This window comes from Eptesicus fuscus, chromosome 22 (genome assembly GCF_027574615.1).
Source record: "Eptesicus fuscus isolate TK198812 chromosome 22, DD_ASM_mEF_20220401, whole genome shotgun sequence".
Taxonomy (NCBI): domain Eukaryota; kingdom Metazoa; phylum Chordata; class Mammalia; order Chiroptera; family Vespertilionidae; genus Eptesicus; species Eptesicus fuscus.
This window is the reverse complement of record NC_072494.1, coordinates 16,434,100-16,454,547: the sequence shown is the minus strand read 5'-3', so window position 1 is coordinate 16,454,547 and position 20,448 is coordinate 16,434,100. Positions and strand designations below refer to the sequence as shown.

The 20,448-nt window shown below is 58.8% G+C and overlaps 1 long non-coding RNA gene across 1 annotated transcript; it reads left to right on the top strand.

Moving 5' to 3' along the window:
- The first annotated feature begins 7,654 nt into the window (after window positions 1-7,654).
- Window positions 7,655-14,411, top strand: LOC129147874 (uncharacterized). Its single transcript, XR_008555092.1, has 3 exons — window positions 7,655-7,779; window positions 13,397-13,473; window positions 13,557-14,411. It is a non-coding gene; the product is annotated as an uncharacterized LOC129147874 (long non-coding RNA).
- Window positions 14,412-20,448: the final 6,037 nt, after the last annotated feature.

The following is a 20,448-nucleotide window of genomic DNA, read 5'->3' as shown; positions in this document are numbered from 1 at the left end:
CAGCAGTACTAGTGGCAGTAGATGTCCCTGGACAGGGTTTGGAGGGGAGGGACTGATTGAGAGGAGGGCAATCCTGGGCTCCCTCTAGGAGACCAATGGCAGAAGCCACCATTGCAACAGAAGGAGGAAGCCAGAACTCCCATGGTGGGGCAGGGGGTGGGGGAGCAGCCACCCAGGGATCCTGGGAACACCCAGGATCTGGTCAGTCCCAACTCAGAGCAATGGGCTAAAGCTCCCAGCCAAGGAGGCCCCTCAATACTATCCCAAGAACCAATAGGGGAGGTGGGTTGCTCCCCCAGAGTGCCTGGGTGGGAGGTCACTGGGTGGGTGGGCCTCTGTCTCCTCCATGGAGTGTCCCTTCCTCAGATATGTCCTCCTGGGTTTGAACAGACCACAGAGAGAGAGAGCCCCTGTGCCACAGGCCCAGCCACTCCTGCTTCCTCCCTCGGTCATGGTAAAAGAGAATGAATATGTCTATCAAGAAGAATTCAGGTTAGAGAGCAGGTAGGACTTTTCAGTTAGATCTTAGGAGGGAAGCTTCAGGGGCAGGGGAGCCACATCGAGAGGCTGGGCCTGTGCTCTCGATCCCGTTTCCCCCACAGCACATCTGTATCCAACAGCTCCTCCGAGATAGTCCTCCTCTCACTCTCAGCTCCTGCTGGGAAGTGTTAGAGTCCAGAGCCAGCACATTTTAAGCTCTCCACCACCCTCTAAGATGTCCTTCCTCTTGCCCTGGCTGGCCAGTGTGGCTCGGTTGGGTATCATCCCATGCACTGAAAGGTTGCTGGTTCGATTCCTGGTCAGGGCACATGCCCAGCTTTTGGCTTGATCCCTGGCAGGGTATCTTTAGGAGGCAGCCACCCCATGTTTTGCTCTCATATCAATGTTTCTCTCCCTTTCTTTCTCTCTAAAAAAACACACAAAATCAATAAAAACTCTTTAAAAAAAATAAAATAAAATAAAAAGGCTGAAGCCGGTTTGGCTCAGTGGATAGAGCGTCGGTCTGCGGACTGAAGGGTCCTGGGTTCGATTCCGGTCAAGGGCATGTACATTGGTTGCGGGCACATCCCTGGTAGGGGGTGTGCAGGAGGCAGCTGGTTGATGTTTCTCTCTCATCGATGTTTCTAGCTCTCTATCCCTCTTCCTTCCTCTCTGTAAAAAATCAATAAAATATATTTTTAAAAAATAAAATAGCCGAAACCGGTTTGGCTCAGTGGATAGAGCATCAGCCTTCGGACTGAAAGGTCCCAGGTTCGATTCCGGTCAAGGGCATGTACCTTGGTTGTGGGCACATCCCCAGTGGGGGGTGTGCAGGAGGCAGCTGATCGATGTTTCTCTCTCATTGATGTTTCTAACTCTCTATCCCTCTTCCTTCCTCTCTGTGAGAAAATCAATAAAATATATTAAAAAAAAAATAATAAAATAAAATAAAATAAAATAAAAAGGCCTTCCTCTCATCTAATGGAACAATGCCTCCATGGAAAAATAGTCTGAAACCTGGAATTTTTCTAAATAAAAAAAGCTTATGATAATACACATGGTTCAAATCTAACAGCACAAAAGGGAACGTATGTCTCCTCCCCACCCCTGTCTCCAGCCACTCACCTGTCCCAAGAGGCAACCACTGGTCCTGTGTCTTCCCTGAGATACTCCACAGACATCCAAGAATGTGTCTACAACCCAGCTAGTGTTGCTCAGTGGTTGAGCATCGACCCATGAACCAAGAGGTCCCCCAGTCATGGCACATGCCCAGGTTGGGCTTGATCCCCGTTAGGGCGAATGCAGAAGGCAGCCGAGCAATGTTTCTCTCTAATCAATGTTTATATCTCTCTATCCCTCTCCCTATTTAAAAAAAAAAAAAAAAAAAAAAAGAACATGTCTACACTCCCATTTAAACATTGATCACAACTTTTTAGCTCTTCTAGACCAGGACTCCTAGCGTAAGGTCAAGATGTGCCTCGGGGTCCTTGCATCTGCTGAAATTGCATGCAGAATGCTGGCTCAGCACATTAAAGCCACCTGGTCTAGCCCAGCTCCGATTCTACAGAGGAAATGAGGCCAGAGAGGGGAAGGGCTGTGTCCAGGGTCCTCAACTTGGTGGACACATGTCAGGAGAAGACTCTCAGCCTCTGCTCCCCCCAACCTATAAGCCAAAGAGCCCCAGGGTTCCCCGCAAGGACTGTCTGGGAAGGCTGACTGAGGCCTCAGAAGCAGCCAGGAAGAGGCAGCTGCATTGCATCATGTGGCGTAGTTAAGGGGCTGGGCCCCAGGCCCTCCAGGCCCAGGGGAGTGTCTCTGAGGTTCCCAGGCCTCCTTTTAGGACCTTTCTGCTGCCCAGCCTGGCAAGGACTCACTTCAGACCCTCCTCACCACCACCCATCTCGGTCCCTGGGGACTAGAGGTGAATGGAGACAGGGTCTGGCCTGGGGTCAGCATGAGGGAAGTTGCCCAGGACGGCCTCCCCCGACTCCCAGCTTTTGTTTGGACTCCAGAGCCCAAGCATCAATCTGGCAGTACTGACTGGGGCCAGCCCTCTGCCTCCACTAGTGGCCTCCTTTGGCTGGGAAGGAAGGCTCCTGGTGAAGGAGTTGGAGCAGGCGCAGGAGGTGGAATAACTCCACTGAGCACAGGAAAAGAAAGCAGAGCACCAGCGACAGCAGGTGGAAGAGAAGCGGCAGAGGGTGGACTGCCTTTTGGAAAGAAAGAAACCGGGACCCAGGCAGGGGCAGTACGGGTGGGGAGGGACCCTCCCTAGACAGAGGGTTGGGGAGGGACCCTCCCTAGACAGAGATGCCAGGAGGGTCCTGGAGGGACACTCCGGAATGTGTGGGAATGTGCTCTCCCAGTCCTACTGAGCCTATGTAGATGAGACCTGTCTCTATGCAAATGAGACTGTCTGTATGCAGATGAGGAGAGGGCATTCTCTTTCAGAGTTACCATAGAGCCCACCTCCACCCCCTTCCCTTGGGGCCCCAGCTGCAGGGCTAGTGGGAAGAGGCCAGGCCTGGGGAGGGGCAACTGGCAATAGGTTAGACTTCAGGAAGGACTTACCAAAGGAAAATGGCCATATCTGGAGATGAAATGGAAACTGCTGGGAGAGTCAGGCAAAAAAGATGGGGGTAGATCCTGAAAGAACATCTCACTCACAGGGAAACAGGCAGACTGACCCAAAGCTTTGGAATCTGACCCAAAGAGAGGAATAAGAAGAACTTGGACTGAGTACCCACCCAGTTCCCCACACAGAGCCTTCCATTTGCAGTCACACAGGACCCTGGAGATGACCTGTGAGGGCTTTCACAGGTGAGGCCCAGACAGGCTAACAGACGCATCTAGGTCACATGGTTTGCAAATGGCAGGGCCCTGTCGGACTCGCTGGCAGGCAGCCACAGCGTAGAACTTTCCTACTTCCTGGCACGCGGAGATTGGAGCAGCTCCTCCTGGCCGGAAGGGAGGTGCGTGTGGGTGTGAGGGACTGGGGGGCAATGCCTGACCCCGAGAGGAGGTCTGGCTGCATCTCACCCAGACAGGGCCTGCCGAGGGCTGAGAATTGGCAGTGCAAAGTGGGGTGGAGTGGGTGGTGATAGCTGAGTGGGTAGGAATTCTGAGGGGCACATCAGGGCTGGGAAGGATGCCAGGGATGTTACCGTGGGGAACACTGAGGCCCAGAGAGATTGAGAGGGTGACCCTCCTTGCTCAGCAGATCCAAAAGCAAACTGGGCCTGAACCCAAGGCACTGGGCCCCCAGCCCAGGCCCCCTTCCTGGGAGTGCAGAGCCTGGGAGTCGGGGTGTCTTTGAGAATGGCCTCTCCTCTTCCTCAGTGGCCCCAGCCCCCCATATCCAATGGTGCAGCCAAGGCCTTTGTGGGGAAACCATGGGGAAGAGAGGCCCCTTGTTGGCCCATTCATTGTGCCGGAGGCTCAGCCATGCCAGGCCCCCAGTACCGGCTGGGCTCTCCTTCCTGGGGGTGCTAGCCAGCCAGCCCCCACCTGCTGCCACTGCTCATTCCCCAGCTCTGTCATTTCCTGGAGCCTCAGGGATTTGGCCCTGGTCCCAACCGAAGGATGGCGGGGAGCCCTGGTCCCCACTCCCCCACCCCCCTGCACCTCGCCTTTTACATGCTGGCACCAGAGTCGTGGGAATGCTGGACAGCAGCTGGGCACCGGTGCCCAGCTCTGCCCACCCCCATTCAGGCCGACCTCAGAGAGGGGAGAGGAACAGGCCGCTCCGAAAAAGCCCCTCCAGGATGGGGCCCTAGAAATCCTTAGCACTAATTATGAATCCAGGGACAAACGAGACATTTGCAAGTCAATTAGTGAAAGAACTTTCCCAGGAAAGAGCTTCATCCCGGCTGGCTCCAGACAGGGCCACATACTGGGTCATCTTGTCCCTCCTCCTACCTCTGCCCTGCTCAGAGCCCACCCAGTGTTCTGCCAGCCTGAGTGTCAGCGGCCTGACCAGGCACGAAGGGCCCGGAGCGAGCGAGGCAGCACTCTGCTGAGGTCAGCTGGAGGTCATTATAGGGCTGCCCCAGGAGACCGCCTATCAGGGCCCTGCCCTCAATCCCACCTGCAACAGAACCTGGTGGCTCCTGGGCAGGATTGCCGAGCCAGACAGCTGGCCTGACGGGGTGGCCTGCGCGGATTGACAGAAAAAGAGAAGTCACTATGAAAGAGCCAGGGGAAGATGCTTGCTTCCCAGAGAACACAGAGAAAGCAGGACTAGAGGAGATGGGAGGGGGGGTGGAGGGGGGCGGGGGGAGAGAAATGGTCTCGGCGTCTCAGCTCGTGCCCAGGCAGGAGCCACACAGCTGGTGGGGCTCAGCTCCACTATGGGAACTTCAGGTGGACCGGCTGCCATCTGTGCATGAACTTGTTCCTCCCAGGGCTGGGAGGCCTTGAGCTGGGAAAGGGGCTCTCTGCCGAGGGGACCCCTTAATTGGGGGAAGAGAGGGAGGGGAAGGGGCTGTTGGGGCAAAAGCCCTAGAGCCAGCCTCACCATCTGAAGGAGATTAAGGGATTGTAATTAAAACATGTTTGAGAGACTCTGAGCAGGTGGGTTGGGGCTGGTGCTAACGATCTAATTGCTGCCTTTATTTGGCCAGAGCTTTCGCCAGGGCCTGGCTGCTGGGCTTGGTAATAAGTGGGGGTGGCTTTTTAAAAGGAGGGTGGCTGAGAGAGGCGGCGTTGAGGGCCCAGGAGCGATAGTCTTTTATTTTATTTTTTTTATTTCAGATACAATTTTAATTTTACTTGAATTTCACAAAAGAAAAAGAAGTTGACGGAATTGCTGGATTCATATAAATATTTCCTCTAGAAAGAGATACTTCCCCTAAAATATCACTTCAAGATTAAAAAAAAAGAAACAGTGAGAACATTAAAGGTCAAAGTCATTATGATTTGTTCCAAGGACATAGTTTCATTTTTGTTTGTATAGACTGACTTCTCGCTGTGAAGGATGAGTGCGTTGGCCCAGCCACACTGGCATGAACACGCAGTTCTGAAGATACTGAGGCCCTTCTGTACCCGTTAGAAAATGTCAGCCACTGGACTCCCCCCAGGCTCCCCCTCTCCCCTGGCTGCCCCATCCCACCGCCAGGACCAACCCCAACCCCCATCTCCCCCGGACCCAGAGCTACAGGGGAAAGGGGACTCTGGTCCCCTCTCCCAGCGCCTTCAACACCCACAACTTCGCCCCAAGCAGCTTAGTTTCCTTCTGTTGTATGTCATGGCCATCAGGTAAGGCATTGTTTGCAGAAAGTACTCAGTGTGAAAACCCTCTGAAGTCCCCTGCTCAAGGTCAGCCCTCGGGCCTTGCAAGCTTGCATGGTCCTGGATTTGGGAGAATGGAGGCCTTTCTCCCAGTTCTCCCAAACACTCAGCTCCTGATGAAGTCAAGTGCACGTCTGCATCCTGGTGTGATGACCTTGCCTCCAAAGGGACAACAGACACAGGCCTGTGGGTGTAGAGAGGACCCCTGAGCCGGCTCCAAATGGGATGAGGCAGAAGGTGCTGGAGCCCAGGCTCAAGTGGAGGCGGCAGGAAGGGAGTGGGCTTTGCTCCGTGCCCAGGCCTGTGCCAGGTGCTCACGGCCCAGATCCTCTCCAATCCCATGAGAGGTGTTTCTCTGCTCCTTTCCCTCCCTTCCTCCCTCCCTCCTTCCCTTCCTTCCGGCTTTACTGAGCACCTGTCTGTGCCAGGCGCTGGGGTACAAGGCAAAGGTAGCATCCCCAAGACCTCACCGCCCCGTGAGAGCATCATCAAGAAAATGGCTGTGACCGCGGTGGGTGCAGGATGCAGGGGCAGCCCCAAGGGACTCGGGGAAGATTCTCCAGTGGAGTTAAAGCCGGCTGGGACCTGAAGGCTGAGGAAGGGCATTCCAGGTGCACGAAGGCAGGGAGGCAGGAAAGAGCCCGCCTGGTCTGGGAACTGTGGGAGGGCAATGGAGCCCGGGTCCAGGGAATCTGCTGGGTGAGGTTGGGGTCCCAGAACCCACTCCCTGGACCCTCTGCCTTCTTGACCTCCTTTGCTCCCGGCTAAGAAGAGGCCCCGGCCCAGCTGCACAAATGGATGCTGTGACATTGGAGAGAAGGAGTGAGGAAGGAGGGGCCAGCTGGTGTGTGTTTTGGGATTGCTTCTCAGAAATCTGCCCCTCCTCCTTCTTCTCTTCCTCCTCCTCTTCCTCCGACACCATGGCAACCGGGAGGCAGCTGGGGAAGCCACCTGTGAGCTGCGCTGAGATGAGGGGCAGGTGGGCTGGGGGTAGGGACCTCTGCTCCCCCTCTCTGAGCCTCAGTCTTGGCATCTAGACTATGGGCACGGCAACCCAGTTGTGGGCTCCTGTCAACCCAGGTGCTCCAGGAAGCCCAGGCCCAGGCTGGACTCCTAGGGGAAGGCCCGGGAGGTAAGGGCGGGGCTGGGGAGTGCCCTGCCTCATCCTGCAGCTGGGGGCTGGGCAAGGCAGCAGGGATTCCCTGAGCCTCGGGGCCTGCGCTTCCCCACAAGCAGCTTCCCCCCAAGCAGCCTGCCTGGTGTGCCCACTGCACTGTCACTCCCAGGAGCCCCAGGGAGCAGGAGACAGGGCCCAGGCACAGACACAGGGATGGATCGCCCTGTGAGCCCTGCAGTGAGAGGTCTAGGGGGCGGGGGTCTCCCCAGACGGGAACATAGGGCTCAGCTGTTCCCAGAACCCGGTCAAAGCCCCAAAAGGACGGTCTATTTCCTGAGGCTGCTGCTCCGATGACTACAGACCGGCCTAAACCAACAGGAACAAGTGCTCTCCCGTCTGGGGGCCAGAATCTGAAATCAGGGCTCTAGGCTGTGCTCCCTCGGAGGGCTCCGGGGCAGGGTCCTTCCTGCCTCCTCAGCTTCTGGGGGCTCCTGGGGCTCCTTTGCTCCTGGCCCATCCCTTCACGCTCCCCTCGTCTTCACGTGACCTCTCCTCCGGCCTCACCTGACTCCTCCTTCATCTCCAGGTGCCCCCTCCTCCATCCTCACATAACCCCACACTGTGTTCACGTGTGCACACCCGGCTGGTCACGTGGCCCCGCCCCCTGTTCACATCCGGCTGTCCACGTGGCCCCGCCCTGATCACGTGCACACTTCTGGCCGTCCACGTGGCCACGCCCCCTGTTCACGTGCCCATCGTACAGGTGAAGCTACCGAGGCACAGAGAGGGCGAGTGGCTTCTTCCTTCCAGGGCACACAGCAGTGAAAGGACAGAACTGAGAATGGAACCCTCGGCCGCCCAGGGCCTCTGTCTCCGTGACCTGTGACCTCTGGGTAAGCGGCCCTTCACCCTGTGGCCATTTGCTCTGAGGGGCTTCACCCTTCCCCTCACCCCCTCCTCCACCCCCAGCAGACAGGGGCCCTGTCATGGCACCAGTGCCTCCGGGCGGCTGCTCTCTGTCCCTCGTCCCTCCCAGCTGGGAACCTTGGAGTCCCGCTGCCCTGGGGCGAGGGCCTTGCGTGGAGAACGTCCCGCCTCCCCTCGCCGTCTGTGGCTTTGATTACAAAGTGCCATGATTTTTCCCGTCTGGCTTACGCCGCCTGCCTCTCCTGGCAGATTTTGTTTTACCTCGAAATGAAATTGATTCGGGGTCTGCAAACCAGCAGACTTCCTGCATTCGCTCTGTGAGACGTGGCTCTGCCCCGGCGCCTCCTGGTCCAAGTCCCCGGTGCCACCCCACCTCCCTGGCAGCATCTTTCATCCCCTGGACCCCCATTCAGCACACAGCACCCTCAGAGCTCCCCTGCAGCTCCAGGGACCTGCTGAGCCCGGGCCACAGCCGGTCACCAGTTCCCCAGGTCCTGCCTGCAGCCCCAGGTCCTCAAACCAGTCTGGGAGGGGCAGGGGGGGGGGAGGTTGACCCCTTAGACAAAGGGGTGCAGACACCAGGTGGGCACTCCGCCCCCACACCCGCCTCCCCTCTCCCCGGAGGAAAAGCTGGGAGCACCGAGTCTGTGCTGACGTCCAGCTCCTGGAGGGCTCAGCCTGCGCAGTGCGGCCACCAGAGGGGACCCGTCCACAGGGTGGTAGGCAGAACAGGCCTCCCAGGGCAGCTGGGTGCCCACCTGGCCCCAAAGCCATCCTTCTGCCTCCCCCTTACCCCTTCTGAAGGGGAACCAGGTGTGGTTTCCGCCCAGCCCAGCTGCTTGAATTGGGAGGCGGCAGAGGCTATGGCCCTCTGCTGGCCAGTTCCTGTTACTGCAGAAAGTACGAGTCACCCTGCCAAGAGCCGGCCCAGCACATCATTCCCGTTCCACAGGTCAGAACCAGGCCTCGGCGCTTCCCTCAGCTGGGATGGAGCAGAGCTGGATTGGGAACCAGGTCGGTCTCTGCAGCTGACGTGTGTGGTCCCCATTTTCACGAACCCAGGAGGCTCCGGGGCCCTCTGTGCATTTGTAACTGTGGCTGTATTACCAGAGAGCCCTTCAGGGCCCAAGCTGGGACGAGGCGGCCAGGACCTGTACGCAGCCTCTAGGATTGGAGCCCTCTGCTCCTTCCTCCACACGCTGCAGGGACATCCCGCCAGGCGCTCCGTTCAGAAATAAGGGGGTCCCTTGCCTCCAAATGGGCAACAGACTCAGGCCTGCGGGTGTGGAGGCTGCCTCTGAGCCGGCTCCCAGTGGGATGAGGCAGAAGGTGCTGGAGCCCAGGCTCAAGTGGAGGCGGCAGGAAGGGAGTGGGCTTTGCTCGGGCTCGGGCTTAGCGCCTAGCCCTGTACCAGGTGCTCAGGGTCCAGCGGAGTGAAAGTCTCTTTCTTCACTTTGAACAACCCAACTCGCAGGGTCACGTGCCCAGAGAGGCCCTCCCCACTGCCCTCCCTGAGAAGCCAAGATAAGGCTGGGGCACACGGGAGTAATGGCAGGCCTGGAGAAGACTTTTTGGGGCCAGGAATGAGGAAAGAGAACACATAGGTCTCCGCAGAGAGGGGACATTGAGACGGGATGGTTAGGTTGTCCTTGGGACAATTATAACAGCCAACATTAGTTGAAAATGTACTCTGTGTCGAGCTTTGTATGGAACAGTTTGTACACTTAACCCTCACAACCACACTATACAGTAGGTCCCTCGGGACTAGACTGAGGGGAGACACCTGTCTAGAGCAGGGCTCAGCCCCCTCACCAAGCAGGTGCCACAGGTCCCACGACTCAGAGGAGCTCCTTTGGAGGAGGGGACCCGTGGACAAACCCTCTCTAGACTCCGAGAGACCTCAGGCTGAGGGTCAGAAACATGCAGGTTGTAGCCCAAAGGCCTCAGCGGTGCGAGTCCAGCCACTCCTGGGGGTGCAGCCTCCTCTCCTGCCTCTCCGCACCCTAAGCCTGTGCTGTCTTCTCCCCTGGGAGAGCCATCCCTTCCCTCGTCTGCTCTTCTGAGAGATCTTCCTTGCCCTCTGTCCCCTGGGACCCCTGAGCAAGCGCTGAGGGTTACTTGGGAACGCTGGTTGTCTCTGCACGCCGTGAGAACTGCATGGGGGGGGGGGGTGGCGAGGCAGGAAGGAAGCTTCTACTGGATAGTGCGCTTTTTTGTGCTTGTAAACTGAAGAAATTACTTATTCAGATATAAATTTAATTTAATTTAAATATTAATTATTGCACCTTTTTCAGGGTTGTGGAAGGACAGTGTTTAACCTCAAAGACCAGAGTATGAGCCTGGCTCATGTGGTTGAGTGTCGACCTATGAACCAGGAGGTCACGGTTTGATCCCTGGTCAGGGCACATGCTTGGGTTGTGGGCTCCATCCCCAGTAGGGGGCGTGCAGGAGGCAGCCGATCAATGATTCTCTCTCATCATTGACGTTTCTATCTCTCTCTCCCTCTCCCTTCCTCTCTGAAATCAATAAAAGTATATTTTTTAAAAAGACCAGAGCATGAGAGAACCTCTGAGACTCCTCATTTGAGAGGAAACAGTGGCATGTCAGTCCCTTCTCTCTACCTCCCCTTCCTTCACCCCGTTCCTGCCTCCTCCTAGGCCTGCTGGGCCTGGTTGCTGTGCCCCAGCCTCTGCCCAGGTCCTCCAAGAGCTTTACACGATTGGCTGGAGAGCAGACACGCCCCGCCCCCTCCCTATCCAGGTGTGTGGGCAGAGCTCCTGGACTCTCACTAGCCCTTGTGCACGTGGGCAAGTGACCGATGCTCCCTGAGCCAGCAGCTGGCCCTGTGAGGGGGACGGTGATGGCCTGGCTGCCTCCTTACTGCATCTGAGGGGCATGTGTAAGAGTTCACCTGGAGACCTAGGGCACTGCCGCCTGCCCTTCTCCGCGGAGGCCCAAGGCCCAAGGCAGTCTTGCTGCCCAGCCCCACCGTGGGCCCTGCGGATCTGCTGAGTGTTCCCTGGCGGGCCACGCCCCTCTCTGCACATCAGCGCCTCATCTGGGATGCGGGTGCACCCTGCCCTTCCTACCTCTGTGTGGCCGAGCTGAGGCTGAAGGAGCTCTGGGTGCCTAGTCTTAGCCTTCTCATCTGCAAAATGGGGATGTAAACAGTAGCCATAAGCCAGGGCTGTAGGGGACGTTAGATAAGATGATGGATGTAAAGTGCTTCTCACACGCAAGCCTGCTGCAGGGCTCATGAATGGTGGCCGCTGTTATTGGAGCTGTTAAAGGGAGGGACTCGGCAGAACAGGCTCCTCATTACTGCTCCAGCCGGGACTAATGAGGCCGGTGGTAATAGCTGCTCACACTGCAGGCCCCTCTGACAAAAGGACTCGGTGGTTGTGGATGAGCCCAACAAAGTGAGAAGTGAATGGTGCATAATGTGGCACTTCACAGGGCTTAGGGGGCTCAGCCCGGGGTGGGGGCGGGGCCTGGGAAGGACCCTCCAGCTGTGGCTCCAGGTGCTGAGGGACCCCACAGGCTAGAAACCCAGGCTGAGAGGCCACCTTTTTCCTGCTTCAAGGTGGTTCAGCCAAGAACCTTCAAACACAAACACAGCTCACCCGTGCCTTGCTAACGTGGACTGGGCACCTCCAAGTGCCAGGCGTTGCTCTGTGTGCTGGGCACCGGCCTGTACAGCAGACCCCAGGACCTCGGACCTGGTGAGGCTAGTGGGGAGACAAACCGGAATCCAAACAAAAAAAACACATCGACTGTCTGATGGTGAGAAATGATCTGGAGAAAAAGAAATCACGAAAAGGGACATGGAGGCAGGGGTTGATCGAGGAACTGCAATCCTATCTAATAAAGAGGGAATATGCTAATTGACCCTCACACCATCTCAAAGATGGCGGCACCCACAGCCAATAAGGAGGGGATATGCTAATTGACTATCCCGCCCTCAAAGATGGCAGCACCCACAGCCACAAGATGGTGGTGCCCAGTCCTCTCAGCCCCGCTGGGGTGGCGGGCCTGCCTCCAGAGTCCTCCAGTCCTCTCAGCCCCCCAGCCACCCAGGGCTGGCCCGAGGCGCAGGCAAGCCTTAGATGGTGGCTGCCCAGCTGCCCTTGGCCGCCCAAGGCTCAGGTAACCAGGGCCGGCCAAGGCTTGCGCTGCTGGCAGTGGCAGCAGCAGAGGTGTGATGGGGCATCGCCTTCCCCTGATTGCCGGGTCGCCTCCCGCCCCTGAGGGCTCCTGGACTGTGAGAGAGGGCAGGCCGGGCTGAGGCACCCTCCTTCCAGTGCATGAATTTTCATGCACTGGGCCTCTAGTTTAAAATAAGAGCTTAGGAAAAGTCAGATCCTTTTTTTCAACTCTTTCTTGTAAAAGTTTTTAAATAGGTGCAAAAATGCTCGGTGGCTCAGTGGTTAGACCGTCAGTCCACACACTGAAGGGTCCTGGGTTCAATTCCTGGTCAAGGGCGCATACCTGGGTTGCAGGTTCTATCCCCAGCCCTGGTGGGGCATGTGCAGGAAGCAACCAATCGCTGTGTCTCTCTCACATTAGTCTCTCCCTCCTTCCTTCCCTCCCTCCCTCCCTCCCTCCTTCCCTCCCACTTTCTCTAAAACTCAATGGAAAAAATATTCTCCGGTGCGGATTAACAAAACAAAACAAATAAGCAGACTAGTTTATGAAGCCTCACCGCTCAGTCATCCAGCGCCAACAACTGCCCGTCTTGTTCAACCTGCACCTCCACCTGGAAAGGTGGGAGTTTGGTGGCGCACAGGCCGGCTACATGGCCATCTCAGATGCTGAATAAAGGAAAACTGAATTTGTTTAAGGAAAAGGGGGTGGGGTGGGGATACCCAAAGGGAAGGGCTGCACTGCACTGAGCCAAAGGTGATGGGGTCCATGACGGCAGCAGAAATAGACGTAGGGCCGCGACACAAGGAAGGGCATAGAACAGCAACGGGAAAGCCCAGGGCGGGGCCGCTCTGGCCACTGGGAAGTCAGAGAGACGGGGGCCGGGGAGACGGGGCCGGGGGTGAGCCGGGAGGAGCTGCCGCTGCCCGTTGCTCCCGGGTTGCGCGTTTCCTGGGGTCCCTCAGAGGTTGGGATGTGCCAGTGAGGGAGTGGCACTGGGTCCTCTGTCCCGAGCATGTTTCTCTCTCTTGCAGGTGGAAGTCTTAGGGGAGGTCTCAGGGGAGGGTCTTCATAGAATCTCCAGCTTTCCGGGTGTGCGCCTTCCGGTTCCTGGTCTCCTGATTGGCCGGTGCCAGGGCAGGTGGTCATCAGTCGATACAGCCGGTGCTGAGGCCTCCGGCATCCCCTCTCTGGTTTTCCGGCTTTTCTGGGCCTGGAGCTGAGGCCTCGATGTTATCTTTAGGAGGAAAGGATCAGGGATCCACACAGCAGGACCAGTGACACGCTGGGTGGGGATAGGTCACCTGTGGGCAAGCTTCTTGTTTTCCCTGTTTTGCCCCTTGCTAGGCACCCAGGGCTTTCTGCCCTGGGGAGCTTCCTGGCTCTGCTCACGTCTGTCGGACACACCTCCTCTGCTGTTTAAAGCAAATCTCCTTTCAGGGAGGGCGTGATTCCAGCCAAGACCGAAGGAGACGAGGAAGCCAGTGGAGGAGGCCAGCCCTGCGGCGACTGGGGAGGTGAGCATTCCAGGCCTCCGCCGGCGAGGGCCAAAGCCTCGGGCCTGCTGTTTGAATGACCAGGCTCTCCTCTAACCTCACAGGAGCCTCTGAACTGCCCTGAACCGAGGTTTTGTCATCTGTGAATCGGGGCATTTGCAGGGGTGGAGTGAGAACCCCTGTGAGTGTTTCATAAAAGTGGAGGGATGCGGCAGAGTCCACGTCTCCTCGCAGGCAGGTCTGGCCTGAGAGAAACTGAGTTGGTGGAGATGAGACAAGACCCCTAGGTCTCCCAGACTAGGTGGAGGTTAGGGAGGGGGCCAGAGAGTGACTTCCGGTAGAAGGCTATGCTGGGACTCAGTCTAGTCGCCATAGTGATGGGGAGGGCGTGGCTGTGTTAGCTGGCCCACCCCTCACTCCCACCCGCCGTAGATGGGCCATGGGATCCCAGGCTGCCAGAGACAAGTGAAGGGCTGAAGGCTGAATGGCCAACTGTTCTCTGAGGAGGCTTGGCCCCCAATAAAGACCCTTATCACCACCTCCACCTCCCTCCCAGGGTGATTATCACCCAGAGGGGCCTTTCCTGGGGGACACAAAGAGACCCTCCATTCCCATCCTCTAGGCAGGACAATGGGCCATTCACACTGTGGGACCCCAGCCCACACCTGGACTCTCAGGCAGCCCCCGCGGCCCCATTGTCCCAGGCCGGCCGACAGGGGTGTCCCTGGCAGGGAGGCCAGCCCCCAGCTGGAGCGCTCCTGGCCCTTCCCCCACCTCTCCAGCCGTCTGGACTCGGGGCTTGATTTGGGGGGAGGTCGGCCCGCCATTCATCCCACAGTCCTTCACTGAATTTCTCTCCTCTTGAAGTCCTTACAGGGCAATGGGAAAATGGGAAGGAATAATTAGGAAAACCATTAGCGTCTCAAGGCCCATCTGAGAGGGATTAAAGGATTAAAGCCTTCCAACCCAAATCTCCTACTTTAAGGTTGTTGTGCGGGTTTTGTTTTCGGGACGTTTTTTCTCTTCTTTTTCCCTGGGTTAGGGGAGACTGAAGTCTTGGTGGATCCTTCCTTCAAAAGCTGCAGATAAAAGTCAGGACATTGAAGTTGGGGTGGAGAAAAGTGAAAGCAGGCTTTGGCGGGGGGGGGAGGGGGCCTTCCCAAGCTCTCCTGGGCCACCTTGGGCCTCTTCTGGGACATGAGTGGAGCGGGGAGGGGGTACCGAGGCCGGGCTGGGCCCGAGGAGGCCCAGACAGGCCTTCTGAGAGCCAACCGGCTCCTTCCAGTTCCAGCTGTGGCTCAGCGGCCTCTCTTGCCCTGATTAAGTCCAACTGAGGCAAACTGGGACAAAGGCCGACTTGCCATTCACCCTGCTCTGAGGGTGGAGGCCAGGGAGGGGAGGGCACAGGGGGCAAGGGCAAGGCTGCAGCAACAAAGCCTGATGGGGCTCTCATTGCCCGGAACAACGCACAGCCACGGGCTTCCCGTGTCCATGTCCGTGTCCGTTAGAACAGCTCCTGACAGCACCCTGTGAGAGAGGCTGGGTGTGAAAGGGGTGAGGACGCTGGAGGGCTTAGGGACAGTCCCCTGGAAGATGTAACCACTGGTACAGTTTATTGATGAAAGTACTCCGAAGGCCTGGCACCTAGTAGGTCCGCAGTCACTGTGCGGGGCGTGTTCTACTTAGAGGCATCACCCCCTTTTTACAGAGCGCCTCACGGTCCCACTGACGGTCCCCTAGCCACTGGAAACATTAAAACCCTCCATCCCCTGGCTGAGGGCAAGGGGAGCTGTAGAGGTGCCGAGAGCTCTGGGTGCTGGACAGCAGAGATGTGCATTAGGGTGTTCACCCCAATTCTCCCCGGAGTCTTCCCATGCTCCACCCCACCTGCCCCCGAAGGTCCTGGGGAAGAAAGATGCCCGCATCGCTGGCTCACACAGTCCCTCCCCCACGCACGCACACACCGGCGTCCCTGGTTTCAGTGTGGGGTCCCCAGGAGTGAAGGTTGTCCCTCTACTTCTCCAGAAGATTCAGCTAAGTCCCCTTGAGCCTCTGTACCCACCCACCTGTGCCTGGGAGGGCCTGAGGCCCGTGGGGCAGGCCTGGCAGGGGCAGCCTCCCCCAGGTGGAGGCAGGCAGATGTCACCGTCACCCTGGCGGATAGGTGCTGGTGGAATCGAGGCTTGAGGGGCATTGCCAGGAAGGGTGGATGGCTTGTCCACACAGTGTATAGTGCAGGGCCCGGCCACAGCAGAGGCCAGCCTGAATGGCTGGAAATGGGAAGAAGGGGGACCCTACCCCCCCACACCGGTTCCCACTGAGGGTGCCTTGACCCCCCCAAGGACACAGCCACCTCAGATGGTGTTGGGACAAAATGAAAGGTGAGGATGGCAGGGAGGGGAGACCTCTGTCTGGGCCTCAGAGCCAGAACTCAGACGCAGCCCGTGGGAGGAAGGCGAGTCTGTGAAAGCCCAAGTGCAGTGAGCTAGAAGGGGATTGGGAACAGGCTCCCAGTGTCCTGAGCGCATTCCTCGCCCTGAGGAGACGGAGATGGATGGTGCTGAGCTGGAAAGGAGGGGACACTGGAGTGTGTGTGTATTGGGGGGGGGGGGGGGCAGTTTCTCCAGCTGAGGATTCTCCTGCCAAGAAGAGCAGGGAAGGAAACGCAAGTTTAAGAATCCAGACAATGCCCGGGCACAACAAAGCCACTTCCTCTCTCAGCCTCAGAGCCCAGCTGGGCCTGCCTGGGTCCTGCCTCAGGACCAGAGGCCCGCAGAGCAGACCCACAGGGCCCTGCAGTACAGGCCAAAGGGAGAGGGCCGCACAGAGGGCTGGGGGGAGGCGGGAGGTGTGCTCTGGGGTTCAGGAGGCTCCAGCCCTGTGTGGAGACGTGTGAGCATGTGGGTTTGTCTTCTTTCTGAGGTGGCTGTCAGGGATGCGTTTCCATGAAACGGGGGCGGGGGGGGGGGGCCCAGGTCAGAAGGCTTTGAAGGAGAGCAGCAGAGTAAGAAGCTGCAGGAGGACCCCTTCCAAAGGTGGGGAGTGGGCAGGGTGCCGCTGCTTCCCTGCCTCCCCCCAGCCCAATCCCCTGGTCTGCCTTCATTTAATAGTCTCCCACAGGCTCCCCCAGGCAGCCAGGCTCTACTGCCCCCGCCCCCAAGACGGATCATTGCCCCTGGGTCCTCCTCCCGGAGGAGAAAAGCAGGGAAGAGCTCTCCTCCGGGGGAGGCTGGGCCAGCCCTAACACGAATAGGCTTGCAGGTAGCTGGGACCCGCCTCCAGGAAGACTGCCGGCCCTGCCAGCATCTCCCCGCTCCTCTCCCCTCACCCCTCCTCCTGCCACACTGGGGTGAAGACCTGGGCTCCCTGAGACGGCTCTCACGCTGGTGTTGCCCTGATTGGTTTTGTCCCCCTAAACCACGATGGGTCCGAGGAGCATCCCTGCACCGTCTCCGAAACAGCCTTTCCCCTGCGTGGCCTCCGCCCTCGATCTCAGTCTTCATGGGCATTTAGAAAAGATGGACTGGGGTCCTGCACTTGCTGGGTCTCAAGCCCATTTACCGGAGCTCAGCCTGGACCCTGGACTGTCCAAAAGCAGGGGCCGGGTTCCCAGCTAACAGGGACCCTGCTCTGCGCACAGAGCGCCCTTCCCACGGGCCAGGCTTCTCCTCCAGTGCCGGACCAGTAGCATCTGTTGGGGGGACACAGGCTCCTGGGTTGGGGTAGGTAGAGGGACTCGCTGCTTTCACTCGTGGGAGGGGGCTTTCTGTGGCAACACCCTCCCCCCCCCACCCCGACACACACGTCATTGGATACGTTCAGTCCAGTCCTGCCATGGCTGGCCTTTCTCCCAGTGAAACGTGTGGTTCCTTAACTGGTGGACAGCAGAGGGAGGCAGGCAGGACGGCCTGCACTGGTCTTGGGCTCAGAGTAAGAGAGGATCCCTGGGCATCTGAACAGTAACAGCCCGCTCTGGGGAAGCCAGGAGTGTTTGCCTTAGGGTTCTGGAAGGGAACTGGCTCCAGGGACCTGTGAGATCCCATTGGCTCAGGCCACGTGAAAAGGGGGCACAGAGATTGAGGAGGGGCGTGGTCAACAGGTAGGGAGCGTGGGAAGAGCACCAAGGAGGGACCAGGTGTAACGTCCCAGAGACAGAGCCTCAGAGGGAAGACGGCGGGTGACTGGGAGCGTGCAGGGGAGTGAGGCTGCGGCCCACCGGTCTGACCCTCCGTGGGGAGAGGCGCAGGTACAGCGGACAGGTGACCCGCCCTCCTTGGCCCCCCGGCCTGGTGTGAGCCACCTTCTGCCTTCCTCCCCGGGCTGGCTGGGGGGCTGGCGGTCAGACGGCGCACAGACAATGGCGCTCTGTCCCTGCGGGCGGGCGGGCGCCCGGCGGCAGCTCATCCCTATGCAGCGACCGACTCCCCCATCCCGCCCCTTTCAGGCGGCCGCGGGAATTCTCACAGGCCGCTGGCATTTGCATAGCCGGCTCGCCGCCCGGAGACATTGGCCCGCATTGTTCCCCGCGGTTCCCGGGGCGGCGGGCGCATGGGCCGGGGCCCTGGGCGGCGGGCGGCTGCGGGCCGGCGGGCGGGCAGACAAAGGAGCGGGGCGCAGGGCCGGGAGGCGGTGGGCCGGGCGATCCTGACGGTGGGAGAGAAATATCGAGTTGAGGTGGGGGGTCGCGGCTGCCCGGTTTGTCTGCCCCTGGACGGCTACCACCCCCCACTTTGGACACCCAGGCCGCGTCTAATGCCTACCCCCGCTGGGGCAGCTGCGCGCCGTGATGTGAATCCCAATGAGGGGGAGGGGGTCAGGTCTCAGGCCTCCTTTCCCAGGCCGCCTGGGCTCGGAGCCGGGTCCTCCAGAGGTCACAGGAGCTGCTCCTAGCCCCTGGCCAAGGCGCAGAAGCACCCTGAGGCCCTGGGGGACCTTGGGTCTCCCATCCGGAACTCTGGGCAGGTACTGCACCCACAGACGCTTGTGCCGAGAGGGACCGGTGGCCACTTCCAGAAACCCGGCTCTCCATCCTCTGGCTCTGCTGGCTCTGCACTGAGGGCCTCCGGGCCGCCTGCCTCCAGCAGTAGGGCCCTGGGAGACGCTCAGGGGCCGGTGTCCTCGTCCGTCATCGTCCCACAGCTCAGGCACTGGTGCCGGACAGAGTTCATGAGTGGCCAGTGTCTGACGGCCCTGCCCTGAGGGGAATAATGGTGGTGATCAGAGGGGCTGTCCCTGACCGGCCGAGGCCGCATTGTCCCGAGGGGGCGAGGAAGGAGCCCCTTGGCCCCTGTCCCTGCCATCTTCTTGACCTGCTCATTGTCACCCTGTTGACCCAGCCTGAATGGATGGGCCACCGTGTCGGGGACCAGCAGTGCTAAGTCAGAGACTGCAGAGGAGACGGGGGAGGTTGGTCCTGGTTCAGCCACCATGGGAATCTCACAGGTCCCTGGAGCCAGTTCCCTTCCAGAACCCTAAGGGAAACACTCCTGCTTCCCCAGAGCGGGCTGTTACTGTTCAGATGCCCAGCCGGTCCGCTGCCCGAGGGCTCCAAGGTTGGTCCTGCCCACTGAGCTCCCTGCCTGAAAGCAGCGATGGGGAAGATGGCCCCCCACCCAGACCACCAGTGATGGCTCAGCCCCACTAAGCAGAACAGTCTACGGGTGGCCCACTAAGGCGCTAGTCATTAGACGCAAAGTTGGGGAAGGGAGGGAGGGAAATGCAGAGTGAAAAACCAAGGGCCTGTTTTAGGAGAGTTCACCTCCAGACAGAGTGCCCTGAGCCATGGGGCCAGCGCAGGCGTCTTCCGGCCACAGGAGGACTCTGGGAGGGACAGAGCTTGGAACTACCCGGCTGCAGGAGAGGCAGGGCCATGGTTTGTGGGACAGCAGGCACTGTCCTTTCTCAGGGGCCTCTTGGTGGGCCTTCCGGGACCTGTGGCCTTTTCCTTTGGAAGCCGGCTAGATAACTGCTCTCCACCAGAGAGAGCTCAGTTGTCCCTCCTCCAGGAAGCCTTCCTGGATTGAGATGAGAGCAGTGACCAGCCTTTGTTTCAGACCTGGGGAAGGTTTAGCTGTGGCCAAGGAGGAACCAGCAGTGTAGGTCAAGGAAATGTAGGAGCCATGAATAAGTGAATATTCACAGCTTTCCCCACCAGAAGGAGTTGGGGCAGGGAGGGATCTCATCCTATCCTTGCATCTTCCTTGCCTGAAGTCTTCAGATCTGGGGACTGCTTGGGGAGCTTTGGGACAGAGCAGGTCAGCGGGACTGGGAGCCAAGACCCCAGAGGGTGGGATGCGGGCTGGGGCCTCAGTTCTCTCAAACTCCCTCCCGCCCAGCAGGGGCTGACAGGGCTGGGAACCTCTTTGCAGTATCAGCAGCCATCCTTATGCCTCAGCACCAGAATCTCCCCCAACACACCTACCCCGGCCAGCACTGGGCAGGGGAGGCTGCAGAGGAAGGAGGGGAGTGAAGGAGGGGGGCAGGGATGGTTCCCATACAGTGCTTGTCCCTCAGCTGCCCTCCCCTCTCAACTCTGGGCCTGACCTCTTTCCCCAGCCAAGCTCAGTCCATCCAACCACAGTGAGGATGGAGCCTGATGGGGTACCTGGGACAGGGCCAGGTCCCAGAAATCCCTCCACTGCCTCCTTGGGATCCTAGGTCTGAAGGGGTCTTGGTCGTGGGGGAGAAAGATCCGCAGTCATGCTCAATTCCTGCTAGAAGCATTGGGGACAGAGGGAGGTCCCAGTTCTTCAGGGTTGGGAAAGGAGTTTGGGTCTATTGGAGCGATGATTTCTCTGTTGGATGAGATCTGAAAGCCCTAGCACCCGCCTGACATGTAGTGGGGGCTGGGAGCTCAAAAAACGGTTGTGGCACGAGTGGCGAGGACCAGAGCTGAAGCAGAGTGGAAGGGTTAGGCTATAGGAAGAACTTCCATTCTTGATGGAGGGACAGAGGGGCCAGAAAGCCTCCTCCTCCTCTGCTGGGTCTGGAGTGCCC